Below are 17,325 nucleotides of genomic sequence, written 5' to 3'. Positions count from 1 at the left end.
CATTTCTACACATCGACAAGCTAAACAAAAGGGATGACTTTTTGAAGCCTTGCAAGGAAGCCACTTCGATGGATTAATGAGCTAGTGCATACCGCGGTCTCAAAAGACAGCGATGCCATGGATCAATGGTAGTGAAGCCTGTATCCTCATTATCAACATGGTCTGTCACTTACAGCAATAATATAAAGAACATATTGTACTCCTAGTACAACAGGCATGGAGGGACAGAGTCGCAAAAAAGTGAAGTAGTTACAGTGGTTGAATATATAATAAAAAACACCACAAGTATTGCATTTAAGAGGATTTATCTACTTTCTGCTTCTTGGACTCGCTCTCATGATATATTTATGAAAGGTTTGCTTGGGACCCCAACCCCCACAAGATGAATGCAGGTTATTGATTTACTGCACAGGCTCCAGGGAGAAGCTTTTATACAAGGGCTCTGAAAGGTAACTATTATACAACATTTTTTTGCCATTTAAGGCCATGTTTAAGCTGTTTTCAGAGGGAATGGGTTGCCAATTTTTGCTTTGAAAGAAATAAAACATACAACACAATATCCTACTTTTTATATTGCAGATTCCTCTTCTTCAATGTTATCCCCATGATTATGGGGAGTTTAATCTTCCCTGAATTCTGTTTACAGCAGTAAGTGATATGCTTTACAGCAGCCACTAGGCCATAGGTGTGAAGCTGACTCACTGAGGTTTCTGGGAACGCTCTGTGTGTGCAGATAGGGGGTGCAAATAAGCTATATATCTAGATAGCTAGATATCATCTGTTGTCAATATTGGAGACAATTATGTTTTCTTTCTATAAATATGCTATCTCTATCATTTAAAAAAAATGAGGCACCCCCAAACTTTCAATGCCCAGCAGGTGTATATGTAAAATTTTAAACATTTAAAATTGTGAATTAATTACAAGTTACATGTTAAAACAGGGTCCAAGAAAAAAAAGCATGCCATATCCTGCCATATGCAGTATAATGCCCTTGCGTGTCAAGTAGTTATGCAGATGTACTCCAATAGTGCACACACATCCTTCCTCTGCACCTGCCATGGTCCAGGTGCAGATTTGCTTCTAAAAAGTCTTTAAAATGTTTACACAGAGAGCAAGGTGTACTTCAGAAACGCCAGAAAAAGTTGCAGTGAAAAGTCACAAAACAACAAAAAGTCTCGAAACTAAAGAAAACACAACAGCAGAGATAAAGATACATGTTCCCCAGTGAGAATTTCAAGATAGAATAAGTTATTGAATATATGTAGCTTCATGTAAAAAATTAGGACTAAATGATTAAAAAGTCTAAAAAAACAAATAGTTTACTTTCTGGGGTATATAAGATAATGCAAATGTAATGCATTGTTTTCTACAGGGTGCCATTGCTTAAATAAAAGAAATACTTTGTAAAAAGGTTATGTTTTACATATAGCTACTTAATTGGAGGGGGCAGTCACACGTTGCATCTAACGCATGTGTTAAACAGCTGTTAACACTTGTGTTTACAACTCGCAAATGTTAACACTTGTAATAACACATAACGCAATGTTAATGCATATGTTAACATGGTGTTAAGTGTGTGTTTTGTGAATGAAAGTATTAACAGCTGTTTAGTTAAACGTGTTTTGAAATACATGTGTTAGATGCGACGTGTGAATGCACCCTAATAGATTACTACTGTATTCCATTTTTTACTTTTAGCAGTTCACCAGCCATATGCCAAAAGGAATACACTTTGGTCTCTATTTCCCTTTGGCCCCTTTCAGGTCCGTTTTTATGTTGTGTTTTGTTCCCAATTTATGTCAGTTATTTCATTCCTCAGCCACAAAAAAAACATCCCTATGGCTGGATTAAATGAGGTCAATGGCTTCTTGCCATGTGATTTTCTGGATGTGTGTTGTATAAAAGCAACACAACGAAAAAACGGTCCGCAAGTAAAGAAAAACCTGGTTGCAAATGCAAAACAGGTGACCCATAGACTTCAATGGAAAGGCACTAGACATAAAAACAGCTAAAAATTAGACAGGACCTTAGATGAATTACAATGTATCCATTAAACAAATAGTTGTTCACAAAACAAGTCCGTAAAAACGTATCACAAAAATGTTTGCATAGAGCTGCTGTGCAATTTGACACATCGGTAAGAGTCTATGCTTCTTGCAAGCAAGATGGAATGCAGCAGCTACAGATTACACAGAGCGAGAACCTATTATAAGGAAGATACAAAACATGTTAGGAGCCCAAGTAAGTGGAGAAAAATCAATTACAACTTTTCTAATATTCACCTGTACTATTAAATGCAAGATTTGTTGAAAAGTTAGCGATCGTGTAAAGTATGGCATAACAAAATATGTATGCAACCTTAATAACATAAAAAATTGTAGCTGTGCATCCTATAACACAAAACACAACATAAAAAAAGGACTTAATGCAGAATCTGAATAGAATCACATACTGAATCAGAAGCAACTGCCAATATGCAGACAATGTCTCATTACAATGAGAATAACTGTTTTGGAAAAATTAGTTTAATTATGTAGACAGCATATAATGGACTACTGCCAAGTTATTGGATCCCTCATCATCCTAATAAGAGATAACATCTACACTTTCCTCATTTAACAAAATAACTGACCTGGAATCTAGCCCATCATGTGCTGGAGACATGCCAATTTGTCACCCAAAGCTGCAATGGTTTCATAAGAATGTATTTATTCAAGAAAGAATGTTTAAACTCAAAATAGCTCTCTTATAAAGTTGGGATCACAATGTAATTTTCCTATGACAGATGTATACTTATGGGAGGTAAGAACAGCAACTGGAATGGAAAATAAATTTCTGAGGAAAGTCAGAGGAAACTCTTTGTATATATGTGGTTTTAACCTGATGAAGGCATTTGTCCAATGCCGAAACGCGTTGTTTTATATACCAATTCATTATGAAATAAATATATGGAACTTTTGAGTATGTGCTCGGAGTGGATTCTTCCTGCTTGCAAAACATTGAATATGTTCAAGATTTGGAACTGCAGATTTCAGTAATTTTGTTGTGGAAATGTGAAAACTAAAGGCCAGAGAGCAGACAGATAAAGTATTCCACCGCAACATCCAAAATGCTTATGAATGGAAGCCATAGCAGGAAGACAACGGCAGCTGAATCTTTTCCGATTTGTGATGTCTTAAAGACTTTTTCATTAAAGATCTCAACTATTTTGAAATTCGTGTTTTCTGTTATAAGCACAGCAAAGTATGCAAATTACATTGCTTGCAGATGGAAGCTCCATTCTACGATAGTAAATTATTCCCCCCGGCCACATCAGCATCTTACATTTGAATGAGGCTTAATATTATCCCCCAGAGAGTTAAGGTTCTTATTAATGCAATGTACAATATGCTGCGTCATCAAGTACATCACCATTGTGTCTCATGGCTAAATATTGTGTGAAACAGTAAAATAAAAATGTATAACAAATTCTGTACACTAACGGTATCATATAATGATATTCCCAAAATCCTTTGAATGTCTTAGGGTTTCTTCTAGATTCCCTGTTTTCTCTTAAAAATCGTGCACCATTGACTTTATGGAATATATCAAATAATGCACATCTGCTTCTTGTGAAGTTTACTTAGCAAAAGACTTCATATTCCTGTACCATGTATTTGATAGCTAGACTGCCACCCTTGAGTTGCAATGATGCAATGAATAATCATCTTACGGTCTCAGGGGCCACCTCATCCATAATTTAGTACTGAGGACTGGATGAGATCATATAATAATCTGATGATCTTACTCAACCCATGTACATGTCTTAAAAAAAATCTGCCGTTTGCTTTCACTTAGATGCATTTTTTCGTCTTTTAGAAGAAAATAGAAGAAGGGCATGAGTCTAGAAGCTTCTGTTCTTATCAAACAAAAGACATACAAGTGCCTTAATTTCTGTATTAGCAAATCCCTTATGGATACTAGATAAGTGGTTTTGCCATCTAAATCCTCTGGTTTTACATGAAGGATAATGCGTGTAGGAATAATAAACAGGATTTCTAAAGGATTGTTCACTTGACACAGATAGATACATAGCTACAGCTTGGGGGGCTATGAAATATCATTTTCTGTCTTACTCAGGCACAAAGTATAGCAACAAACACTTATTTTATGCACACGTGATACAAAGTAATTATATTATTGCCATGTAGCAATTTAAGAGCCACGCCGAACACTTCAGTCACTATGGACATAAGAAGGAAGCATGAAACAAGGGATCAAAGCCTCAGTATAACACACTATTTCCCCGGTAGGTAGGGATCTGATTAGATACTTTGTGCAATTTCTGTGTCTGTGCTGCAGGAAAAGTGTTTAGTTCAAAGTTTGGGGCTGAAAGTCAATTTTACACATTCAGTGATGGGTTTAAACCTTATATTCAACTTATGATCAAAGAATGTTAAACACATCTATAATCAATACCATCTAAGCCAGTGGTGGCGAACCTATGGCACTGGTGCCAGAGGTGGCACTCAGAGCCTTTTCTGTGGGCACTCAGGCCATCACCAGACATGACTCCAGGTATCTTCCTGCAGTCCCAGACATCCCAGGACTTGCTGTGCACAGAGTTATTTTTAAGTGACATTGCTACCTGGGACTACTGGAGGGGTGGGAAGGTGTGGACAGATCTGGATTATCATTGTAGCTCCTGCTCCGACCCTGACAATTCTTCCTGTTTATGGGACCCTGGAGGTAAGCTACAATGATCATCCAAATTTCTTCTATTTTCTGCTTTATTGGTGTCCTCAGGGTGCTGGTATCAATGAAAGATGTGACAGAGCAGGGAGTATAAATCACAAATAAAATTTCTGTGTTGGCACTTTGCCATAAATAAGTGGGTTTTGGTTGAAGTTTGGGCACTCGGTCTCTAAAAGGTTCGCCATCACTGATCTAAGCTATTAAGGGAGGGGATTAATAGCTTGGACATGTATGCTGTATTATTGATTATAGTATAATAAAGTATATTTGTGTTTCAAACAGGTTTCCTGTGTCACCAACTATAATGTAAGAATATGTAAACTCTAATTGGGCATTTGGACTGTGGTTGCCCATTTATTTTGTATCAGTCTGCATGAAGAAAATCAGAGAACTACAAGGTGGGAGGAAGAGAGAGCATATAAGTGAGTACATGTCAGTCTATTTACAGGTGAGAAATGCATAAACTGAATGAAAAGCCATTAGACCAATAACTGTACACTTCCTGGCATCTTTCATCACTTAAGCTACTTGACTCATAACAAGACTGTCAGAGAAACATTTAATTGTTATGACTGTATGACAGAGGAAAGAACGCTTCTGGTATATATTAAATCAGAATGCCTCCGACACTGCCAGATACGACTTATTAATCATGAAGGAATTAATGAAAAGAATGGTTATGATTATGGTTATTATGAGGATAGAAACAGGTGCATGATGAAAAGTCAAAGGCCTTTAAATCTTTAGAAATGTCATTTACATTTTCACATTGGGGAATGCAGTTAATAACTCAGAAATATCTGTGTATATCTATAAAGTATACCGATTTTATTTCCATACATCCCTAATTTTCCTGCAGTTCAGAAAAGATGGCACTGTACCACAGCACACCATGGGAAGACTGATGTGAAGGAATGATATAGGTTAGTACCACAAAGGAGGTCGAGTGGTGTAATTTAAACTTAAAAAGGAACCTGTCAGTGATGTTTGGATTATTTGAAAGCATCCATGGACAGTGCCCATTATGGGCTTTTAAATCACATACACCTCATAAATCACCCAACTGATATGTAATATACAATCTTTGCTAAATCAGTCTCCTAAAATGGAATGCAGCTCACAGAAGTATCAGATTATAAGTAAGTACGTAGAGGTCTAAGGACGCGGAAGGGTCTAACTGCTTTAGAGAGACACATCCTACAAAACTAATTTGCGAAAACATATTGGCATATTTCTATGAATTTCCTAGTGGAGCATCAATGGTTATAAGTCTCCACAGGCCTACACGGCGGCCTTAATTGGCAAAGCCTCCATAATGAGAACTATTAATTTCTGAACCTAGTCAATAGCCCCTCAATCACCCAAACAAGTTCCCTAAACTGTACTGAGGAGACCCAACTAGGTTCTACAGTTGGGAACCTGCTCCTTCTGGAATAGATATACTTGTTTGGCTTAATCCCACATTATGTTTTTAGGTAGGTTTCAAGGTAGCAAAAAGAGGCATTGTCTTCCTTCGAAAACATATTTCCCCATTTCTGAAAGAGGGGCACTCACAGAAACTGTAGCATATATTAGATAGCCAATATCACTAGTGGCTTTGGTTGGTGTGGCAGGGTTCTGGGAAAAATATGTTCTAAAATAGATTTGGTTACCAAAGACATAACATTAATCTATTAGCCATTCATGGCATATTCCCTACTTTTACAACAAATATCTGAAATAAGAATTTTTTTTGTTACCTCCACTTTAAGAGGCATCTCTAATTAGCTTGGCACCATTGTAATAATTATTAGACACTGCGGCATTGAATATACAGATGTCTTGGGCCAAAAAAAAAAGAAGTTTGATTAGTGGACCAATAGGGTGCAAGGTAAATGCAGGCTACGTACTTGGTACTTAAATTAATGAGTTCTGCACTACTGTCCATACAATTGTTATTTCAAAATAGTGTGTTATTCTAGTGATTCTGGGTGGTTCTGATCTGGATTTATCCATATTCCTATTGGTTTACCTGCCATTCTAGGTCTTCTGCTGGATTTTGACTCAGCTGTGATTCTGGCCCTGATTTTGGTGTTCCCATGGTTGCATCGCCAAGGATGACCTTCAAAAGAGCTTTGTTTCCCTGTCTCTGGTTTTATCTGTCGACCTGTGACTATTCTGCAGGGGCAGCAGCTACATCTGAATTACTGTCCAGTGGTCTACTTAAATCTTATATGTCATACAGAAGGGCTGCCCCCTGCTCCAAATTTTACAGCCAATGGAAGAGAGAAGAATTTCAGAACAATAGAAGACAAACCCACATTTGTAAAATCTAACCAGTACAATTGGCCCTTTAAACATAAGCATTGGGCTGATATATTTCTCAGTGTAATGGAGTTTGACAGCCCTGACTTAGACCCTGGTAACGAGACCAACCCCTACCAAGTCCAACCACACAATAAACATATAAGTATTTACACTGATATAATTCAATTGCATCAGTAACGGTAAGTATTGGAATTATAATGTACAAATTAGGAAGTGCAATTATCCATATTTCTGGAGAACCCCTTTAAGGCAAGTAGAATCCTGTCTATTCAGTCAGGCAGACTCAAGATAAGCACTGCATCATCAAGCTTGCTAATAGGCGAAACAAGTAAATGCCAATCAGTTCCCTTATCAGCCAGAGATCCGTGTTCTTTCATGTGAAACATCTATAAACTGTGTAAAGATTTTCCAGTCATTCTAATGAAGCCCACTAATAGTAAGTTAGGTGTAGGAGACAGAACACACAAGTAGAAGCATCACCAATTAGCAGCTACAGATTAGTCACCACTATAGTATATTAGTAGTCCACACTTCAATTATAGGATTATAATAGTATATATGTGGGAAAGCTTAAAATAAAATCCACCTACACATAATGTCTGAGCAGAGCGGAGTGTAAGCTACAGAAATAACCCCATCTAATCAGATTTTTGTGCTGAACCATGTATCAATTAGCAGGTTAAAATGGGTGAGTATATTTTTAGTTCTCCAAAATGACTGCTGTATATCAACACAGAAGAGAAAGGAGTGTCAAGAGGAAGAAGGAAAGGTGCACTGAGTTGTTATGGCAACTAAACTGAGTCTGAAAGCGCAGGCTTCCACCAATGCTTTACGATTGCATTTCAAATTGAACAAGCATATTAAACATAAATCCTCTCATAGCATTCAGCACAGAGTAGCAAGTAAAAACGATCGCTGCACACATTGCTTTTGGGAGAATACAAACTCTGAGATAAGCCAGCATCTATATTTAAAGGGAACGGAGGTTTATGGCGCTGGTTTATTCAGACCCTGAATTCAATCTAAAAAGTTGACATGAAATATAAATGCATACACACTTTGATCGATGGGGCAGGCATTCATTGGTATTCACAAAAGATTACCTTTAGCCTCACTTGTAAAATCCTATCAAGCCGTGTAAGTAAAACCTTACAAGGAAAGTATGTAGAAATGTATTTTTCAGCATAAAAACATACACACCATTTCTCTACATATACAAAAGTAAAACATCTGTAAAGTCAACAGTCGCCAACAGTTTACAGATGTTTACCATGATTTTTACACATAAAGATAACAAAAAGAGCAATATTTTCTACTAAACCATCTCTCCACAAATATTTTACCTAATGGTAGACAAATACATTAAAACTATGGGGTTGTTATTGTACACATTTCAAAAATAAGTATTAGTTAGTTATATGAAACTAAATAAACTATGTAAGACCCATTAAATTGGAACTTTTTATCATATATTAAAAGGATCCTGTCAGCAGTTCTGACCATGCAAAAATGCAAAACGTGTTAGAACGACTAACATTTTGCATATATCAAAAGGAGGAAAATTCTGCAAGTGCTGGGTTCTGTGGTTCCACCGTGGATACGTAAGCGCAGACATCCTCTGCTTCGAGTACGAAATACAAAAGTGAAAACAAATCCAGCTTCCAAACGAATCCACGGTGTAATAAAACTTCCCATATACTGGACTACTTTTAAACTTTGTAATACGTTTTGGATTCATTTGGAAGCTGGATTTGTTTTTAACATTGTGCATAGTTAAAAGATTTCTTTTACTGAAGTAGTTCCCGATGCAGATTTCCCCTCCCTGTAGCAACTGCCCAATTCTGGGAGCCAGCTCCTGATGAAATAAACTTTATTAATCTAATTAATTTCAGAGGCTACTGGAGGCGTGTAGTAGCCTCCATGCACCCCGAGATGTGCCTCCTCTTGTGAGACTGTGTAAGTGCAGAGATCCGTGATGCTGCAGTGCTGCCGCACGTGGCAAGTCCTCAGAAACAGCATGCACATCTCCGGCTGACACGCATGCTCTGGATGCGCTTGCACAGAGCTCTATTGAAACCGGAGACATGCTAGAAGTCATTAAAGGACAAGCGTATAGGCGGGTATGAAATGGCTACTGGGGCCGTGGAGTAGCCTACAAGCTACTCCAGTGCGCTATGAGGATACTATACCCCCAGTTGTATTAAATGTTGTATTAAAGTTTATTTTGGCAGCTGCTGCAGGGAGGGGAAATGTGCGCCAGGAACTTCTTCGGCAAGTAGTTTCCCAATGGTAGATTTCCATTACTGACAACTGGTGAGCTGTTTGTGCATGTTGTGCATGTTGTTAATAGCAGTAGAACTGTAAATAATTGATTTATATGCCTGGATCGCAGCTTTTCCTAGTGCACTGCGGAATGTCCTCACACATTGGAACTCTTAGTTGCCGGCATTGAACTGTTCCTTAGGCCTTCCTCACTGCTCTGAGTAACTGCTGTAATATTCAAAGCAGAGCACAGCACAGTGGAGCCACAACAGTTTCAGCACATGTCTTCTAGTGCAGTTGCAGAAGGTACAATCCTGAAATGTAAATCATTTTTTTAAGTCCTGCTCCTACAACATAAATAAAAGGTACAATAAGGCAGCTGTACCTAATACCCTCTGGAGCTTGCCATGTACAAAACTGCTGACAGAATTCCTTCAATATATCCATGAAGCAGAATATGGACATACAAGATATGTAAACTCTCCATACATGGACACTCCATTCCCTGTAGGTTATGATGGACATACACAATAACATTTCCTGGAGAAAGAAAGCCCTGTTATAAAATAATCTGGACAACAATAGGCAAGTCTGTATGTAATTAAAAAGGGAAAGCAGCTAATTAGTGAGTTTAATTTGCTATTGTCTCTCACACCAGCAAATTACAAATTAGCACACCAGTGGCCCCTTCTTTACATCTGGTTGCTTGTTGTTCTGCAAAATACGTCTGACAAGATGAGGAGCAAGATGCACATTAATTATAGCAAAGTCTAAATTGCTAGAATGCCTGCAAAATGTTTTGTAAGTAAAATGATAACCTATGGATGGTTTATATAGCTTTGTACTTTAATGGCCTAGTCTTCCGCATAAAAGATGAACACCATGGGGCAGATTTACTAAGGGTCGCACGCTGCTCTTTTGTTTGACTGTGCATGCCATAGGGCCTGCCATCGGGCGGTCCAACTGATTCAGAACCACCTCCATATTTAACTTTCAGATTGTGTTGCACACCCTATGCTAAAGGTGCACCACAAAATAGATGGTGAACTCTGTCGGACCAGTGCGGGGAACCGACACGATCTTAGTGAATCGACGCAAGCACCATTATAGACAGAATGCACTTTTAGTGAACTCGAGTGACCTTGTAAGTAAATGTGCCCTGATTTTTCCTTATAATGCTCAGTTTACAGAAAATATGATTGCATTATTTCATAAAATTATATTAATTTTAAGGTTTGTGTCAGAATTATAAAACCATTACTCAAAACTCAACTTTGAGGAATTAAACATTTAGTGTTAAATTTACTCAGATGTGCAAAGTTCATCTTTTGGCAGTGATCTTTATTCAATACCCAGAGTCTATTCTGCACATAGGACATTTTCATCTGAAATAAATGATGGCCAGAACCAGAGCATGACGGCCCCCATTATAGTCAATGGGATCTTTGCATTTCTGTTGGTCTCCTCGTTTTAAACCCTCTATGAAGGCCACAGGATATATTATAAAGTACAGCTGTAAAAAACTTTTGCCCAACTCCGATCTAAGCTAAAATGAGCAAGTCTCTAATTTACACTAATTAGTAATCTGCAGCCGCTTGCCTGTGAACAGGGATTTCACCATCCCGCGATGGAGACATGTCAGGCTAGGCAGATCTTGTTGGCAGGGGCACTTGGAGAGATAAATGTTCCTGGTGTGTGCAGTCTGCTAGGTCCAGGAGAATATCAGTCCTAATTGCCAACAGAAAGCAAAAATATCTAGGACCTTGAATTATGTCACAAGCATGTGACTGATCACATGCATTAAGTCCCTGAGATAGAAACATGATGGGTGGAGCCACAGGATGGGAGGGAGTCCCTTTATACTGCCCCAGGACAAGGTATGTAGTAGAGCTTTGTGAAAGGTTGAATGCAACAGGGTTGTATGTGATATATGTAGTAGGCTGGTTAGGTACTGGGGCAGGGGGGTTAAAGGCTGGAAGGAAGCGAGTATAGCGATGAAAACTAGGCATGGAATTGGCCGGCTTAAACTGATGCGTAATATTTGACATATTGTAGGTATTAAATGGAATATGGGGACTGAAAAGTACTTTGTTCTTTCAGCTTGGCCAATAGGGCAAGAGATTTGTTACCGAATCCTTAAGACAAGTCTCTAGCAAACTTTATCATCCTGTCTGCAGTAAATATATCTAAGTCTTTTTATTGGGACCCCAGTTCCTTAACCCTCCTTAATTTCCCTAATGAAGGTTGATTGGTCAAGGCCACTGAACACTCACCACTGAATTATAGTCATGCTCTAGTTACACCATGGTCACAGAAATCCATTTCTCATACACATGCTTTTCTTTTTTCATACAAGTCAATGGGCCTGTTTACTCTTCTGGATGACAAAACCCAGACCAAACAAACCCAAAGTTGTATTTCTTTTCTCGTAAAAATTGGATATGTTTGTATGCATGAGAACTTATTAAAACAGTAGTAGTACACCTGTATTATACAGATCTTAGCATAGCAGCATACCCAATGCGAACATAGGTCAAATGTTGTAATTGAGTCACATCATAGGTATCAGCATAGGTTTGATGTTGCGAATTTGGGTCAAATTAGGTCCGTACATTTCGGAATTTGTTGCTATTATACTATAACATTTTGTTTTTATTTGTAGGAACAGTAGAATTAGGTTGTACCACTGGGAGCGGTAACACTACAGCAAAGCTAAGTAAGTGGAATACTGAATTGTAGATTAAGGGGTACTGTACGTTCCTATTATATCTCAAGAACATACTGCACTGATTAAATATCCTATAGAACTATACTTCTTTGAAAATTATTTTCTTGAGTATCCAATTGGGGGAAAGGAAGCATTTAAAGGAAAAGTGGGGGGAAAGCAGGGAAATGGAAAGAGATTTTCCTTAATATTCACTAATCTCGAATTCTTACATTTAGTAAACTAAAAAAATAAATACCCAAGTTAACAAGAATAAGGTGCAAACACATGCTAAATGTGGCTGCATATATACACATGTACAGAATATATTTATTTTAATGTTTATTATTGTCTCCTGTAACAAATATCTTCTACGAGTACATAAGCTAGAGAGGCAGCAATTTTGTGGTTAACTTGTGAATATATGCATTGGCCACCCATAGATTGCACTGCCTGTCCTAATGGGTTTCCTCCATACCGTGACAGAACATTCCTATTTTACCTGGTAGGGAGTTAACAGAAAGCAAAAATCAGCGTTTCTCAGCTGCTGTGTAAAATACAGCAATAAAAACAAATGGATTTTGTCAGACTTGGCTTCCTACCTCATATTTGGTCAAATGCCACATCGAACAGGTGGCTTCTGATTCAGTAACACATGTGTGAGGGTTGTGCAGAATGAAGAAACAAAGAAAGCAATTTATAAGAAAATAGAGCAATTTTTTGTAAGACATCAGGACATGACTAACACATTAATGGATTTTTCAAAGCTATAGACTTCTGCCAAGTTATTTGTAAGATAGAGGATAGGTGGGTTGTGGTGCTAGGAATTTGGCATGAGCCATCACCTATGATGAAGTGATATTGTGGTTTGATGACAATTCAGTGACAATGGAATACTTCTTTAAGAGCATGATGGAGGGGTATACATATGATGTCTATATCTCTATCTGTAATTACAGCCGTCTGTTCCTAGAATGAAGCTTTTACCATGTAATATGTACAAATAACTGTGATAGTTATTATCTAACATAAGGCTGAAATGAAAAATCTATGGAAAAATTGGAATACATTAAATGTAAGATTTTAAAGCTTGTTTACATAACCAACATAAGTTCGCCATTTGTTGTCCATGATCCATAAAACAAATAGGACACGGTGTATTATTTTACAGACTTAGGGCCCATTCACACTGCCGTTGCCCACCATACCGTAGCACTGCGGGCACACGGCGGCGCCGGGGAGAAGAGGAGGAGGTGATCGCTGCTCACCCCCGCCCATCTCCATAGGGATACATGGTGCACGGCGCCGTATGCCACGAAAGGATTGGACATGTCCTATATTTTCAGGGCTACTGACCGGTATGCTGCCGCACGTTTGCAGTACCTGTATGGCGCTGCCCACCCATTGCCTGCCTATGGTGGACGTATATGCGACGTATATACGTTGCCATATATACGTCCCCTGAACGGCCATGTGATTATAGGCTAAAGAATAGGTCAGCAAAAACAGTGCCGGGATCAAGATAAAGAGGAGCGGAGGTAAGTATTTATAATTTTTTAAATGTTTTTTCACTGGTTGATTTCCTTTAACTTACAATACACAACATACTATTATTTAGGGTTCATTTAGATGGACGTATGGAGGACGTATATACGGCCGCAAGCTTGAGGCCGTACATATGTCCCCCATAGACAGCAATACGCGCACCTGTGCTGTACATGTTAAAAAGATAGGACATGCCGCGCTCATGTTTATGTGAATGTAGCCTTACTTAAAGGAAATACACCATTTAAATCAAGCATGATAAACCAGGAATGCTTACTTATAGATATAGGCACCATGACTGTGGTAATCTTTTTGTATTTGTTTTAATAGCTTCCTTCCTTCTAAAATGAACTTTTATAATTATTCTAATGTGCCTGGGGGGTCTGGTCAATGTTTCTAGAGCCCCTCAGTGCTGCAACTCCACAGACTGTTAGAATGAAAAGATCAGGTTTCCCCTCACCCTGGACTTCCTGCTGCTGCTAGATTACACAGTCACAGAGAGGCGACAGCCTGTGAATCTGCAGTACGTAGGGGCTCTGGTAATGCCCGCAGCATTAGCATAATTTTAAAAGTTTATTTTAGAAGGAAGGAGGACATAGATAACAAATATAAGTACATCACAGTGCCTGGATCTATGAGTAAGTTTCCCTGGTTTATGATACTTGATTTTGATTGATTTTTCATTACTACTTCATAACTGTAATTTTGCTACTGTTATGAATCGTAATCACAATGATTCCCCAGTAGTTACAGCACCTGCCCCAAGTAGTTAGAGATGACTTCTGTAGTCACAGTGATGTCCACAGTAGTCACAGTGATCCCCCAGTAGCCATAGTAATTTCTTTAGTAGCCAGTAGTCACAGTGATACCACCAGTAGTCACAGTGATACCACCAGTAGTCACAGTGATACTCTCAGTAGCCAGTAGTCATAGTAATGCCCCCAGTAGCTATCAGACACAGCAATGCCCCCAATAGTCACAGTGGTCCCCAAGTAGCCAGTAGTTGTAATGATGACCCCAGTGACCAGCAGTCACAAAAATGCCCCCATTAACAGGAATGCCACAGTAGGTAGCTAACACACAAAGCTGCAGTCAGTCAGTAAATCACAGACTGTGCTATGTCACGTTTTACAGACTCAACGGCTGTTATCATGATTCAGTTCTTAATTGTTCTGTCTGGGGATAAAAAAAAATGTATATATGCCTTGGGGAGAGGGGGCTTAAAAAACAATAAACTCACCTATACTCACCTCCTCTGGCACTCCCGCTTTCATTCCTTAATTTTGTTGGGCTATGCAGGCCTGCAGGATATGAAGATCACTCCCAGGTTTCTAATATTTGTACTATATAATGGAATTGATGCTTGCAAAACTACCTTCATACCGCTGCTTTACAGGAGAATAAATGCTGCTAATTGCTGAGTTCATATTGTCATAAATGTTTTATTTTTACAGGAAAATAAAAACACATTGATATGAAAGGTTTGCTGTGTAACATGCAATTAGATTTCATCTCACTTTTCTTGTATCATTAGTAATGAAACCTTTCCAACATCTAGTGCTGGATTTCTCAGATGTAAATTAGTAAAATCCCTGAATACCTCAATCAAACCAGATTCTCCAATATCTTCTTATACTGAGCTGAAACAGAACACGGCATGTAAAAAATAAAATAGTTCTCATACACCTGCAAAAAAAAAAAAATGTAAAAAAAATGTAGCTTGCAGTAATGATATAAGCAAAAACCACATGGGTAAGCACTACAGCATGTGGAGAGAGGTTTTCTATTGTTACAATGCCTAGACTTTACTGCACTGCCTGACATTGATTTCTCCAGGTAATAGAACAATAGATGCATTTCAATCCATCTTGATAATATTGTAACCAATGAGCTACCTCAGTAACCACGGTAACCAGTGTTCTTACATTGTGCATTGGTAATGATATCACTGCCACAGTGTTGCTTACAAGGTTTAGCAGTATATGTAGAAGCCCTCCTCTCATATTTAAAATATATTTATATTTTTATATATATTAAAAAAATGCTTTTCACCAAGTACACTGTATTTTATTGAAACCAGGCAAGATAGAATAAAGTAAATCTGTCCAAATTTATGTCTTCCAGTAAATTTAAAAGAAAGTTTATTAAATTCAGAGAAATGCCCCATCATATAATAAGCTTATAGGGGTATTCCCATGAAGACAAGATTCTGAAATATACTCTGGATAACAAAATAACACAATGGGTCTCATTTACTAAGGGCTCCGCACTTTCATCGGGTTTCCTGACTTTTTCCATCTTGCGCCGAATTCCGCCAGGATTTTGGCGCACGCAATCGGATTTCGGGGCCAGCTTTCACGCGATAGAAATGGGGGGGCATGGCTGTCGGAAAACCCGACGAATTTGGAAAAAAACACGGAATTTAAAAAACAAATTGTGTCGCAAAATCAATCACTCATATGCACCAGGAATAGGATGGTGAACTCCGGCGGAACTCGGCGCAGCAGCGACACCTGGTGGACATCGGGTGCACTATCTTAGTGAATTGCCCGAAGACCCGAATCCTTGACGGAGAACGCGCCGCTGGATCGCGACAGGACCGGGTAAGTAAATGAGCCCCATTCAGATATAATTTAACCTGTCTCTATCAATCCTTGTGTTTATAATTTTTGTTGTCCCTGGATACGACCGTAAATCTTTTGACTGTGATCAGATTCTTCTCATTAATAGCTTCTCTTGCCGGCAAACTGCAGTGCTCTCTGCCTCCTGCTCCTCCCTCTGCATTAGAAGACCAGCTCAGACACAGGCACATCCTGCCAGCAAGAGGTTAATGTCTTTACTTGGGAGAGAGGCATAAAGCAGAACTGACGGTGTGTGTTGTAGGTGAGTTAGCAGAGCTGAGAGTGTCCTTTTATATCCATCTCACAGATCTAATCATCTCTTATCTGTCTCATCTCAGAAGCTAAATAAAAGTGTGGATAAAACTGTACTCTTGATAATCCAAGCACATTGTCTAGCACAGAGGGATCTTGAAGTGTCTGCTTACCAACAATGACCATCTCTGAGTTGTATATATATATATATATATGAGTATAATGGTTAAGTAAACCAGGTGTAGGAATCTCACTGGATTTGATAAATTACAGAACGGAATATTTTTGACAAGCAGCTTCAGAATTTAAAATGGCAGAGTTATGGAGAGAAAAGGGTAAGGAGTACAATACAGGCATTCTGTTTGTTTTAAAGGGTGAATCATATTTGACAATTTGTAAAATTAATTTCAACCTCAGGAGGTACACTTTAAGGCTTGGTTCACACTTGTGTTCAGCAGCCACCCTTATGCCCCTTTTTCATACCCATCATGCTCTTTATAACAAATACTGTAAAAGAAACCCCTGAAGCAGGATTGAACACCAGTTACAAGGTTTTTTTGGCTTTACCTTTTTGAGCTACAGTAAATTATTTCCTGCAGATAAAGCTATGTAGTTCTAATTGTGGCAATCACATTTCAGTGTCTGAGAGCAATAACAACGTTTCCACTTTAGTAAAGTGTGTAAAATGTAATGCCAGTGTTATTTATAAAATCTGCTGTGATGAAACATTGTCTGAAAGTGAAACAGTTCAATGAACTCTATTTTTATATATATTTACATCATTCTGGTGAGCTGTTTTCTTTATTGCTTTGTCTTTTTCAGTTTACCGTATATACTCGAGTATATAGCCAGCCAGCCCCCTCGAGTATATAGCCTGCCAGCCCCCTCGAGTATATA

The 17,325-nt window shown here is 38.4% G+C and overlaps 1 protein-coding gene and 1 long non-coding RNA gene across 2 annotated transcripts in view; one reads left to right on the top strand and one right to left on the bottom strand.

Moving 5' to 3' along the window:
* NAV3 (neuron navigator 3) overlaps nucleotides 1-17,325 on the bottom strand; it is a 359,389-nt gene that overhangs the window by 326,197 nt on the left and 15,867 nt on the right. The gene's annotated exons all lie outside the window — the stretch shown is intronic.
* LOC140129043 (uncharacterized) lies at nucleotides 5,033-7,161 on the top strand. The gene is made up of 3 exons (XR_011855271.1): nucleotides 5,033-5,159; nucleotides 5,597-5,660; nucleotides 6,761-7,161. It is a non-coding gene; the product is annotated as an uncharacterized lncRNA (long non-coding RNA).

This window comes from Engystomops pustulosus, chromosome 4, assembly GCF_040894005.1.
Source record: "Engystomops pustulosus chromosome 4, aEngPut4.maternal, whole genome shotgun sequence".
In the NCBI taxonomy this organism is placed as follows: domain Eukaryota; kingdom Metazoa; phylum Chordata; class Amphibia; order Anura; family Leptodactylidae; genus Engystomops; species Engystomops pustulosus.
This window is presented reverse-complemented; position numbering and strand designations above follow the sequence as displayed.